Genomic DNA, 14,762 nt, shown 5'->3' with positions numbered 1-14,762 from the left:
ATCTGTATCTTGAAGGGTCTTGGAGATAAAGGATCTTGACAAAGGGGAGAAGGGGTTGAGTAATGAAAACAAACATGGTAGATTCATTGGAAAGTGAATGTTGAGTAATGAAAACAAACATGGTAGATTCATTGGAAAGTGAATGTTGAGTAATGAAAACAAACATAGTAGATTCATTGGAAAGTGAAAGGGTTTATTTGAACAGAACAGGAGGTGAATGTTGGGGCTTTGTAGGCATTTGTACTTCTTGTGAAGCTCTCATTATTATTCCATCATTAAGCCATTTGGAATGACTGGTAGATTATATCTACTCTTCTTCCCCTCAAATCTCCTCTAATATGTGTAAGCACTTGTATGGCATTTGCCTATAATTAACAGGTGATGTTAAATTGTTGACAAGTTTCCTGTACATTGAAAACATTAGTGTTCTCTTTACTTGATCAACCTCTCAGCTAACACAGACAAGAAGGATGGAAAGTTTCAGTATGTCTCTTACTAGACATCATCTCTTCTTTACTGTCATTCACTACCCTGAATATACCCTCTCTTGGAAACTATAGAAACAACTTTATTCTTTATTCTATAACTTTATTCTTTCAAAGATAGGAAGGAACAATAGTGGCCATGTATTTCAACTCCTTCACGTGAGAATTGTAAAACTCTGGGAGTTGATGTGACAGATTGAGGATCGCAATCCATTTCTTTCAATGCCTAGGTCAATGAACTTTCATACCTATTGCAACCATACACATAGATTATCCAGGAGAGCCTTGATTTCCAAGTTGTTTTGTCCCAGCATTGCTTTAAGACTACTTGTAAAGAGTTGTGATATGCCATTGAGTCAGTTCCAATTTACAATGACCCTATAGAATGAAATATTACCTAGTCCTGCACCATTCTCACAATTATTGGTATTTTTGAGCCCATTTTTGAAGCCACTGTGTTGTCAAGGCTCCTCCTCCTTTTTCACTGACCCTCTACTTTATGAAATACGATGGCCTTCTCCAGGGACTGGTCTCTCCTGATACCATGTCCAAAGTGCATGAGAGGAAGCCTTGCCATCCCGACTTCTAAGGAGCATTCTGGCTATATTTCTTACAAGACAGATTTGTTCACTCTTCATGCAGTCCAGTCTATGTGTCTTAGTAATCTTGTGCTGTTATAATAGAAATATCATAAGTGGATGCCTTTCACTAACAGTAATGTATTTCTCTGATAGTGCAGGAGCCTAGAAGTCTGAATTCAGGGTACCAGCTCTAGAGAAAATCTTTGTCTCCTTTCAGCATCTCCAGCATTCCTTGGAGATCTCCATGTGTCTTAGCATCAATCTTTCCCTGGATCTAGGACCATCACAATGCAGGAACCCCAGGTCCAAAAGAATGCTCTCCACTCCTGGCTCTTTCTTCTTAGTGGTTGGTATTTGGGCCATCTTTATCTGCTCACCTTTCTCATCATTTGTCTCTTGTAAGATAAAATGTGTTGCATACCACATCCTTAGGAATCTACTGTATATCAGATCAGAGTTGTATACATCTCCTGGATCAGGGGATCATCACATGTTTTGGCGGGGAGGGGGAGGGAGACACAATTCAATCCATGACCCCATGGTATATTCAATATTCTTTCTCTACACCATAATTCAAATGTATCAATTCTTCTTTGGTTTTCTTATTCATTGTCCAGTTTTCACATGCATTTGAGACACTTAAATACCATAACTTGGGTCAGGTACACCTTGGATTTAAAGTAACATCTATGCTTTTTAACACTTTAAGGAGGTCTTTTGCATCATATTTGCTCAATGCAATATGTCATTTAATTTCTTAACTGCTGTTTCAGTGCGTGTTGATTGTGTATCCAAATAAAAGGAAATCCTTGACAACTTCAATCTTTTCTTCATTTATCACAATGTTGATTATTTGTCCAGTTGTGAAGATTGTAGATTTTTGTAGATTTTGGGGTGTTTTGTTTTTTATGTTGAGGTGTAATCCATAATGAAGGCTTTGATCCCCCTTCATAAATTCTTCAAGTCCTCTTTGCTTTCAATTAGGTTCTGAGCTCTCACTTTGTAGTACTGTTACAATTGTGCCATGCTTCCTCTAACTGTCAGAAAGACTTCCAACCTCTCATCCTCTTGTGAGACCCTCCTGTGGGCAGTAGCTTCCATTCTCAAACCTGAGTTGATTATTCCTAAATTGAGTGAAAAAGTCATAGAGTCTTATGTGTCATTTAGTCAGCTCCCTCATTTTACGGCTAATGGAGAAACTGGGTTCCAAAGAGACCAAATCATACTCAAAAAGACATAGCTCACACAGAGTCAGAATATCACACAGGCATCAAAAACAACAACACAACAACAAATCCTAAGAGTATAAAGTGGTTGGTTAAAATAGTCAGGTGCTAATTTGGCACCTTCTCCAGCAACTGGTCCAAAGGTGGAGTTAAGGTAAGTGATAAGGTGGAGAGTCAGAGAAAAAGAGGAAGACCCCAGAGAGTTGGATTGGCAAAGTGGCAGCATCAATGGGATCAAGCGTGGCAACAATTGTGAGGTTGGTCCATGGCTGGGTAGTATTTTGTTCTGTTGTGCATAGGGTCACTATGAGTCGGTACCGACTCGATGGCACTTACAAACAACAACTCAGCACCATACTGTGCCTAAAAATGGCAAGAACCTCATAAGAAACAGTGTAAGCAAATCATTTCTGGTTGCTGTCAAGTTGATTCTCATTCATGGTGACACGATGTGTGCAGAATAGAACTGCTCCATAGGGTTTTTAAAGCTGCATCCTTTTGGAAGCAGATTGCCAAGACTGTCTTCTGAGGCACCTCTGGATGAATTTGAACCACCAACCTTTTGGCTACTATCAGAAAATGTAACTGTTTTTGCCACCCAAGAACACATTACAAAAAAATATGCACATGCAAAACAATGATAATGATTAAGACCTTCATTTATCTCACAACAGAGAGACTGTAGGTTCAGGTTTCCTTACTATAGCAATATTTGTTGGCGTATTTCATCATGGAAAACAATTTTACTGAACACTTACCTGAAAAGAGAGAACCATGAAAATACTGACTAGTTTTATTATAAAATGTATACAATAAAAGCATCTTTTATGGAATGCAGATAAGGCATGGTGGTAGTGGTGTGCCACTGAGTCAGTTCTGATTCTTAGCAACCCTGTCTGGGGTTTCCGAGGCTGTAAATCTTAACAGGAGCAGAAAGCCTCACCTTTCTCCCAAGGCGTGGCTGGTAGATTCAAACTGCTGACCTTGCGTTTAGCAGCCCAGCTAGTAATCCACTACGGCTCCTTAAATAAGGCGGAGTCTACATTTTATTAGCATTTAAAAGTCAATTATTATTTCATGCCAGAAATGAAAGCAGTGATATTGTCAAGCTTTTAACAATAAACCAACCGAATTCTAACTCTTAGGCCACTTGTGAGCATTCTCAAGCTGTTACAGGCCAGCAAACCATATCGTAAGAACAATTTTTCTAAGTGATTAAGTAGCCATGAAATAATTTTTTCCCATGCTTCTATACCATTAAAGAACAACATGGTTTAAAAGGCAGATTTGTTTATAAATTAGGGTTGTCAGGTGATGGGAAAGTGTAGGAATTATCATCCTATTGCCCGTTCCCCATAAAGGATGCCCTGATCCCTGGGCTTTTTATCTGCTAGTACAAAATAGCTAAATGATTACAACAACGTCAGGAGTTCCCTGACACACAATTTGTGTCTTCTACTCTATCCTATTGTCAGAAGGGTCCAGTCCCTGGAGAAGGACATCCTGCTTGGTAAAGTGGGAGGTCAGCAAAAAAGATGAAGATCCCAATGAGATGGATTGGCACAGTGGCCGCAGCCATGGACTCAAGCTTAACAATGATTGTGAGGATGGTACAGGATCAAGCCATATTTCGTTCTGTTGTACAAAGTTCACTATGAGTCGGGATCAAGTTGACAGCACCTAACAACAACAATTCTATCTTACTTTCTTCTGCTGGACCATTCTTCCTGAGATCTCATGTTAAGTGTGCCAGTCCCCGCTAGAAATCCTCAGTGACTCAAGGTCACAGAAAGCCAGAGCTAGGAGGTATTATTTGGACTGACTCCTATCCCTGTATTTATAGCATTTGGGGTGCCTAGGATTACAGGAAAACAAAATTCAACTTGGAAATTTTAATTATCCTTGAAAAAGTTACAATTGGACTATGCTCCTTAGGGATTTCAGTGGCTGTGATCTTTCCAAAGAGATTGCCAGGACTTTCTTCCAAGGGGCCTCTGGGTAGATTTCAACATTCAGACTTTCAGCTAGCAGCCAAATATTTAAACATTTGTAATACACAGGAACTTGATTATTCTTCTAGAGATACCAAAAGGAAAAATGGACTATACATAAATTGATTTTATACTTCAGTTTGTACCGGTTACACCCTCCTTTTCACTTTCAAGGAGCCCTCGTGGCACTGTGGGTTAGGCATTGGGCTGCTAATGGGAAGGTCAACAGTTCATATTCACCAGCCATTCCACAGGAGAAAGATGAAGATGTCTGCTCCCATAAAGATTTACAGTCTTAGAAACCCTATAAAGGGTCACTATAGGCTAGAATCAACTCAGTGGCAATGAGGTTTTTGGTTTGGGGTTTTATTTTTTAATTTTAACTCTCAAAGGGATCCTGGTTTTGTATCATATATGCTACTTTTGATCATATATGCTATTATAGGAATCCTGGTGCGGTACTGTAGGATAAACACTAGACGGCAAGATTGGTTTGAATTCCAAGGTCAGTGGTTCGAACTCACCAGTTGCTCCTTGGAAACCCTATACAGAGTTGCTACGGGTCAGTACTGACTTGACGGCACCTAACAACTTAACAACAACAACAAAGCTATTATAACCCTAATTATAAGCTTTATGATACCACAAACCTGATGCCAACATAAACTATCTATACCAAAATTTATAGAGGCCACAAAGAATCTCTCGATTCAACTTAACACAGTCTTTTGTCATTTTTGTTGTATTTATTACTTATTTGTTTATTTATTTTAATTTTTGATTGTAATCTGAGTCAAGGCTTACAGAGCAGATCATCAGTTTTACAGTCAACAAATGATACATATCACTTCATCTCGATTACAATTCCCTCAATGTAGCATCACTTATCCTACTTCCTCCCTAAGCTTCTTGTTTTCATTTCTCTTTTTTACCCCACCCTTCTGAATTTTGTTATTAGTTAAATTCTGCCCTGGTGATCTCAAATGGTTGAACATTCTATGGTGAACCTCTCTCACTATTGCTGTTGTTCCTATTGCTTGGCTGAAAATTGAGCCACAGGAATGAGTTCGGTTTCAGACCTAAAGGGTGACCAACAGCCATAGTCTGAGGGTTCCACCAGTGTTTGACAAGTATGCCTAGTGTTTTATTTTGTTTTTAAGCTTTGTTCCACTATCTCATTCTATTCAGGCATTCCTAATATTATCTCATTTAGAGCAATTGGTTGTGATAGCCTGTTGTTGTTATATGCTGTGGAGTCGGTTCCAACTCATAGTGACCCTGTACAGGGTTTTCAAGGCTATAATCTTTACAGGAGCAGAAAAAAAAATCTTTACAGCATCTTCCTCCCACAGAACAGCTGGTAGTTTTGAGCTGCTGACTTTGAGGTTCTCAGCCTGATTTGTAACCACTACACTACCAGAGTTCCTTTGTGGTAGCCTGGCACCATCTAGGTCTACTGGTCCATTAGACTAATTGTCTCTAAGCATCTTCAGTTTTCATTACTCTTCTTTTCTTTGCAGAGGGAGAGACCAACAGTTGCATAAGTTCAAGATGACTGCACTGAGTCAGACCAGCTGACAGTTCACCTGTCTGTTTCCTTTCTTGCCACCCCTGTTTAGGTTCTTCTCCTAGTCAGTATTCAATCCACTTCTCTATCTTTTCCTCTGAAGCTCATGGTTCCAGAATTATCATCTGTATCTGTTTAACTTGGTCCCTTGTATCTTTGTTGCAGAGGGTCTGTAGCATGCCTGCCTAGTCCGGCATCTTGATGGTAGTTGTCACAGTCTTTTAATCACATCCTCTGCCCAGTTCTACATCTTAAGCATGACAGTGAGGAAGAACATCACCAAGATTAGCAAAATAAATCAGCTGCCTGATGCAAACTTCATCCTTGGTCCTGAGGTTGCCTTCCATCTTTACTTTGTGCACCTTTGGGATCTTGTGATTCTCCATCCGAAGCTCCAAATGAATTCAGGGTTTACTAGACATTCTGATGCTTTCCTTCCTCCTGGATGTCATGTATCACCAACTAAGGACCCGGAATTATACCAGTTCCATGATTTAGCAAAGCTTTCCACAACCTAGTGAGAGAAGTTGGTCATCAGTTGCTGTTAGTTGCCATTTAGTCAACTCTGACTCATGGTGACTTGAGTTGCCTGGCCCTGGGTCATGTTCATGATCATTGGTAAGCTCAAGTTCATTGTTACAGCTATTGTATAGGACCTTCCAACAGAGGAACCTCACCTTCTAGAACTTTATGGGACAATATTTTGTTGTGATTCGTAATGTTTTCATTGGCTAATTTTTGGAAGTAGATTATCAGGCCTCTTTATCCCTAGTCTGTCCTTGTCTCACAATTCTGCTGAAACCTATCCCCCATTGGTGACCCAGTTGGTATTTGAAATATAAGTTGCATAGCTTTCAGCATCATGGTGACACTCAAGCCACCACAGTACAATAAACTGACAGACAGATGTCACTACCTGTCTGTCATTAGTAAATCTTGTTGTTGTTAAGTGCCGTCAAGTCAGTTCTGACTCATGGTGACCCTGCAGAGTTTCCAAGGAGCAACTGGTAGAAATGAACTGCTGACCTTGTGCTTAGCAGTGCAATGCAGATCCAACAGCACCACATCAGGACTCCAGTTAAGAAAAAATTTAAATGTGGGATAGAAATTTTAATTTTGCATAATATGGGCCTTAGTACTTACATGTTGGGCTGCTAACCACAAGGTCAGCAATTTGAACCCAACAGCTTACCCTTGAGAGAAAAGTGAGGCCATGGAAATCCTATATAGGGCAGCTAGCAGTCAGAACTGACTCAATGACAGTGCATTTGATTTTTTGTTGTTTTAATCCTGGAATATTTACCACTCTAAGTCCTTGATGTTCAAATGAAGTCACCTGTATATTTACATTAAAGATACTGCAACACAAGGGAACTTTAAAATATTGAGTCCAATCCGTCTATTTTGAAAATATGGGAAAATAAACAGTCACGCAGCTATTGACATTTTGTGTATTCCCTTCCTGTCTTCATTATGTACATAGCATCTCACAGTCTGCATCATAGCATACATGTGATTTTGTATGATGCTTTGATCAAAACTGCCAATTGTAACTGTAGAACATTCTCTTTTTTTTTTTTATGAACATGTTACAATTTAGTTAACCATTTTCCTGGTTTTAATCATTAATTTCTTTTCTTTTCTGCTGATTCAAGACCTCTTACTAAGAACTGAGAATACTTTTTTAAAAAATTATTTTACTAAGTGAAAAAATAGAGACTTTTTGAACCTCAAATTTGAAATCTGGAGACATATTGGAATAGCTCTAGTACTGCCATAAAAATTAATAAATCTGTGTTTAAAGAAGTAAAGTCAGAATGCTCCTTGGAAGTGAGGATGGTGAGACCCCATCTCATGTACATCAGACATGCTATTAGGAGGAACCAGTCCCTGGAGGAGGACGTCATGCATGGTAAAGTACAGAGTCAGAGAAAAAGAGGAAGACCCTCAAATAGGTGGATTAACACAGTGGCTGTCAACAATGACCTCACACATAGGAACAATTGTGAGGATAGCACACGACTGGGCAGTGTTGCATTCTGTTATATATAGAGGGTTATGAGTCAGAACCAACTCGACAGCACCTAACAGTAATAACAACAATAGTACTTTCTTCCATGTTAACCACAAATTTGGATAAAATAAAAAGAAAGAGGATGGGGACGGAAGGGACAGACAAGAAAAGAAAGAATAAAGAAAATGGTAAGGGGGGTGAAAATGGAACAGGGAGAAAAGGAGGAAGGATGGATTTATAATTATAAAGAATAAATGGAGAGTCTACTTCTGCTCTGACATTTGCTGCATGTAAATTAAAGAAATACCATACCAATTCATTTAAATACATGCCAAGTCACTCCATGAATTATAATAAATGTCAGCATCATTCTAATATTTAAAAACAAAAGCTATCTACAATTCAGACATGACCCTTTTCCTATTGTCTACTCCATCATGTAAAATATCCATTGTCTGACCTTTAAGTCGTCATACATTCCAGCTCACACAGCCAAACCTATTTTTCTACATAAAACCTCATCTCTAGTAAGGACTTCTTGCTGGAAAACAAACACAGTGGGATGTAGTTTCAATAATGGAGGAGTAGCTTATAGCCAAATAAAGTTCCTACAGATAAAAATAAAAAATTTAATGTTTGAGGGCACTAGAAAATTACAAAAATGCATGTTTAGACTGGTAAGTACTACAACCCTGAATAAGTGATTACCACTTGGTCAATCCAAGATGGTGGACTAGGTAGATAAGCTACCCGGAGCTTCTATAGCCCAGACCCAAGACACTAAATGAAATAGATGTGGATGAGAATCCCAGAACCCTAAGCTTCAAAGGAAAAAAAACAAAAAGGTAGATCAAATGCTGACTAGAAGAAACTGAATGAAAACAAAGAACAAGAAGACATACCGAGCAGTGAATTGCCAACTAGCCCGACACAGTGGGGCCATTTTGAATTATCACAAACAACATTTTGATCAGATAGCTGGCTCCATTCAGCATGACTGTACAATTAAGAGGAATCACTTACTAGTAATCTGGATTCCTGAACAAAGACATAGTGAAGCCTATGTAGGTACATATTATTGTTGCTCTTAAGTGTCATCCAGTTGAATTTTGACTCATAACAACCCTGTATAAGGTTTACCAAGACCAAATGGTAGGTTTTAGCCACCAACTTTGTAGTTAGCAGTTCAGTGCTTATCATACAGCACCACACAAGGTTTCCCATATATAAATGTTGTTGTTGTGTGCCATAGAGCCGGTTCCAATCCCTAGCAACTCTGTATCGGATTTCCAAGAAATGGCTGGTGAGCTTGAACCACCGACCTTGAGGTTCAAACTGACTTTGCAGTCCATCGCATTAGCCCACAGCATCACACCAGGACTCCCATATATAGATAGAGAGGTTTATATCAAAGAAGGATTCCTGGTGTGGTGCTGAAAAGTCTGTTTGAACTGCAAGGTTGGTGGTTCAAACTCACAAGCCACTTCTTGGGAACCGTATACAGGGTTGCTATGGGTGGGAACCAATTTGATGTCACTTAATAATAACAACAAACATATCAAAAAAATAGCTCACACAGCAGAGGCAAGTAAGGTCCAAGTCTATGGATTAGATGTATGGCTTTTCCTGACCCACAGAGCTACAGGAACTGAAGAACCTAAGATTGGCAAGTTAGACAGCAGGATTCTGGCTGTAGAAGCTAATGAAGCCAAGGTCAGCAGGAAAGGTTGCTGATGATTCCAAGGATTGGCAGACTATTTAGCAGGCCGCTGGCTCAAGTCCAAAGAAGTAGAGAGGTCAGATGACAAGTCAGATGTTGGGTCCAGAACCAGCAAAAAGCCAAAAAGCTTTTTCTCAAATAGGCCTCACACCCCAAGGAAATTTGTATGGTTATATACTCATAGCAGATCTCATAATGGAAGTAATTACATTATAGTAGATCTCATCATGACTACATCCTAACTGAGAATCCTGAACTAATCAAGTTGACGTAAAATCTTAACTATCACAGACACCCTAAAGAAAATCATCAAGAGATATCATAATCAAACTTGCCAAAGATAAAGACAAAAAAAAAAAAAAAATTGGGAAAACGGCTCAGGAAAATTGACAAGTTCTTTGGACTACAATTACTTGCAAAGGAGAACCAATAAGACTAAACTCTGATTTCTCAGCAGACATAAATAAAACCTTGAATGAAAAATATTACAAGCCAAGATTATATAGCTCGTAAAATTGTCCCTTAAATGCAATGGCAAAATTTGAACATAACCAGGTTAACAGATAGTAAGAGAATCTGTAAAAACCAGTTCCACTTTACAAGAAATACTAAAAGTAGTCCTTCAGACAGAGAACCAACAACATCAAACAATAACCTAAGATTAAGTCATACTAAAATCTCACTCAGAAATCAACATAGATATACCCACTGCTGTCAAATGGATTCGAACTCATCCCAACCATATACAACAGGGTAAAACTGCTCCCCAGGGCTTCCCAGGCTGTAGATCTTTACAGAAACAGACTGTTTCATTTTTCTATTACAGTGTGGCTAATGGGTTCAAGCTGCCAAGCTTTTAGTTAGCAGCCCAATGCTTACCTTGCTGTACCACTAGAGTTCCTAAACCAGATATGTTGTTGTTGTTATTATATGCCATTGAGTCAGCTCTGATTCATATGTCATTAAATGCCATCAAGTCGGTTCCAACCCATAGCAACCCTCTAGAAGGTTTCCAAGGAGAGACTGGTGAGCTTGAACCACCAACCTTGCAGTTCAAACTGACTTTGCAGTCTAGTACATTAACCCACAGTGCCACATCAGGACTCCCTGAACATATAGAAGTATGAAAAATAAAATAAAGAGCCAGAGGTGTCAATTGGCAAGCGATGACAATAATGAAGCAAAAAGAGGGAATAAGTGGTACAGCTATAAAACTTTTAATGGAGAGGAAGTCAAGAAAGAAGGCTATCAAGAGAGAACAGATTTATTAACTAGTGAAGATAATAAAAAATTGTAGGCTAATTTCAAAAAACTTTAATAAACATTCTCACAAAAATAAAAGAAAGAAGAAGAAAGTCATAAAGATTCAGTAACCACTAAAACAACAGCAATGAAGCAATTGATAAGAAAACCCATAATCAAAAGGATCTCAGCAAAGAAAAAATATATGGAATAAAGAAAGCATCATTATCACACACAGATGTGAAAAGAAAAAAAAAAAACAAAAAAAAAACAGCAAAATGACAGCAGTAAATTCATACCTGTTAATAATTCCACTGAATGTAAGTAAATCAAATGCATCCATCAAGAGGCAGAAAGCAGCTAAATGGATAAGAAAACATGGCCTATTAAGAAAACATGACCCATAAATATGCTTTCTACAAGAGACACACCTTAGACACAAAGACAAAAATAAGCTAAAAAATAAAAGATGGAAAATATACATCAAGTAAATGACACCAAATCAATTTCCAGTAAAAACCAACATAAGACAATGAAGAACATAATATAATGATTAGAAAGTTAACCCAACAAGAGGACACAAACATAACAAATATCTACACATCCAATGAAAGAGTCCCAAAATACATAAATCAAACTTCAACAGAATTAAAAAGAGAAATAGACAAATTTGCAATAATAGATGTTATTGTTGTTGTTAAGTGCCTTCAAGTTGGTTCTGACTCACAATGATCTTGTGTAGAGTTTCCAAGGAGCGCTGGTGAGTTAGAACGACCAACCATACAGCACAAACTGACCTTGCAATCTAGTGTTTATCCTACAGTGCCACACCAGGACTGCACAAGAATAATTGTTGTTGTTGTGAAGTGCTATCGAGTTGGTTCTGACCCACAGTGACCTTATATAGGGTTTCCTAGGAATGATTGGTGAGCTTGAACCGTCAACCTTGCAGTTCATACCAACTGTGCATTAACCCACAGCACCACACAAGGACTGTCCATGATAATAATGTTGCTGTTGTTGTTGTTAGGTGCCATCGAGTCAGTACCAACTCATAGTGACCCAATGCACAGCAGAATGAAACACTGCCCGGTCCTGGGAAAAACTCACAATTGTTGACACTTGAGTGTATTGATGCTGCCACTTTGCCACTCCATCTTGCTGGGGGTCTTCTTCTTTTTCTCTGACCCACCACCTTACCAAACATGAGATCCTTCTCTAGCAACTGGTCCCTCCTGACATTATGTCCGAAGTATGAGAGACAAAGTCTGGCCATTCTGGCCTCCAAGGAGCACTCTGGCTGCACTTCTTCCAACACAGATATGTTGGTTCTTTTGGAGCCCGTGGCACTTTCAATATTCTCCTCCAACACCATACATAGCCCAAAAGCATCAATTCTTCTATGGTCTTCCATATTCACTGTCCAGCTTTCACACGCATATGAGGTTACTGAAAATACCATGGCTTTGGTCAGGCACACCTTAGTCCTCAAGCTGACATCTTTGCTCAACAATTTAAAAAGGTCTTGTGCAGCAGATTTGCCTGATGTGATACAACGTTTGATTTCTTGACTGCTGCTTGCATGAGCATTGATAGTTGATCCAAGAAGAATGAAGTCCTTGATGGTTTCAATCTTCTCTCTGTTGATAAGAATGTTGTTTTGTTATTGGTCCAGTGGTGAGGATTTTTATTTTCTTTACATTGAGATGCAATCTATACTAAAGGCTGTGCTCTTTGATCTTCATCAGTAAATATTTTAAGTCCTCACGTTCAGCAAGCAAGGTTTTATCATCTGCGTATTGCAAGCTGTTAATGAATCTTCCTCCAATCCTGATGCCACATTTTTCTTCATATAAACCAGCTTCTTGGATTATTTCCTCAGCATACCTGTTGAAAAAGTATGGTGAAATAATACAACTCTGTCGCACACCATTCTTAATTTTAAACCATTCAGTGTTCCTATGTTCTGTTCAAACAACTGCCTTTTGGTCCACGTACAGATTCTTCATGAGCACAATTACGTGTTTCAGAATACTCATACTTCGCAATGTTGTCCATAGCTTGTCATGATCTACACAATCGAAAGCCTTTGTATAGTCAATAAAGCACAGGTAAACATCTTTCTGATATTCTCTGCTTTCAGCCAAGATTCATTGGACATCAGCAATGATATCCCCCAATCCACAGTGTCTTCTGAATTCGGCTTGAACCTCTGGAAGTTCTCTGTCAATGTATGCTTGCAGCCATTTCTGTATTACCTTTAGTAAAACTTTACTTGCATGGGATATCAAAGATGTTGTCCAATGATTTCCACATTCCGTTGGGTCCCCTCTCTTTGGAATGGGCACAAATATAGATCTCTTCCTATCAGTTGGCCAGATAATTGTCTTCCAAATTTCTTGGCAGAGATGAGTGAGTGCCTCCTGTGCTACCTCACTTTCTTGAAAGATTTCAATTTTTATTCCATCAATTCCTGGTGCCTTGTTCTTTGCCAATTCCTTCAATGCACCTTGGACTTCCTCCCTAAGTATCATTGGCTCTTGATCGTATGCTACCTCTTGAAACAGTTGAACATCAACCATATACTTTTGGTACAGTGACTTTGTGTATTATTTCCGTCTTCTTTGGATGCTTTCTGCATCATTCAATAATTTGTTCAGAGAATCCTTCAATAGCAAAAGTCAAGACTTAAATTTTTTCTTCAGTTCCCCCACCTTGAGAAATGCTGAGCGTGTTCTTCCTTTTTGGTTTTTGACTCCAGATCTTTGCACATTTTGTTGTAATATTTGACTTTAGCTTCTCAAGCTGACCTTTGAAATTTTCTGTTCAGCCCTTGGACCTCCTCATTTCTTCCATATGCTTTACCATCTATATGCTGCAGAACAAGTTTCCATGTCTCTTCTGACATCCATTTTGATCTTTTCCTTCTTTCTTGTCTTCATAATGACTTTTTGCTTTCTTCATATATGATGTTCTTGATGTCATCCCACAACTCTTCTGGTCTTCAGTCTTTAGTGTTTAATGTATCAAATCTGTTCTTCAGATGATCTCTAAATTCAGATGGGATATATTCAAGCTCATATTTTTGCTCTCATGGACTTGTTTTCATTTTCTTCAGCTTCAGTTTGAATTTGCATATGAGCAATTGATGGTCTGTTCTACAATCTGCCCCAGCCTTGTTTTGACTGATGATATGGAGCTTTTCCATTGTCTCTTTCTCCAGATGTAGTCAATTTGATTTCTGTGTATTCCACCTAGTAAGGTCCATGTGTATAATTGTCTCTTATGCTGTCTAATGAAGGTATTTGAAATGAACAAATCATTGATTTTGCAGAATTCTATCATGTCATCTCCAGCATCATTTCTATCACCAAGGCCATATTTTCCAGCTACTGATCCTTCCTCTTTGTATATATTCTCTTAAATATATTGAACAATTTCCCTTCAATTCCTACTTTGTTGAGTGTTTTTATCAAGAATGGGTGTTGGATTTTGTCAAATGCCTTTTCTGCATCAATTGATACAATCATGTAGTTCTTTTCCTTTTTGTATTATTTGGTGGATTATGTTGATTGTTTTTCTAATATTGTACCATCCTTGCATCCCTGGTATGAATTCCACTTGGTCATGAAGAATAATTTTTTAAATATTTCATTGAATTATATTGGCTAAGATTTTGTTGAGACTTTTTGCATCTAAACTCATGAGGGATACTGGTCTATAACTTTTGTTTTTAGTGATACCCTGCCCAGGTTTTGGTATGAGGCTTATGCTCACTTCATAAATGTATGAGGATATTTTTCATCCTTTTCTGTATTCTGTAATGTTGTTGTTGTTAAGCGCCATTGAGTCGGGTCCGACCCATAGCGACCCTGTACAGGGTTTCCAAGGGTGTAAATCTTTACGGGAGTAGAAAGCCTCATCTTTCTCCCGCGG

Source organism: Chrysochloris asiatica, unplaced genomic scaffold (genome assembly GCF_000296735.1).
Source record: "Chrysochloris asiatica unplaced genomic scaffold, ChrAsi1.0 scaffold00014, whole genome shotgun sequence".
Taxonomy (NCBI): domain Eukaryota; kingdom Metazoa; phylum Chordata; class Mammalia; order Afrosoricida; family Chrysochloridae; genus Chrysochloris; species Chrysochloris asiatica.
Note: the sequence above shows the minus strand (reverse complement) of the source record.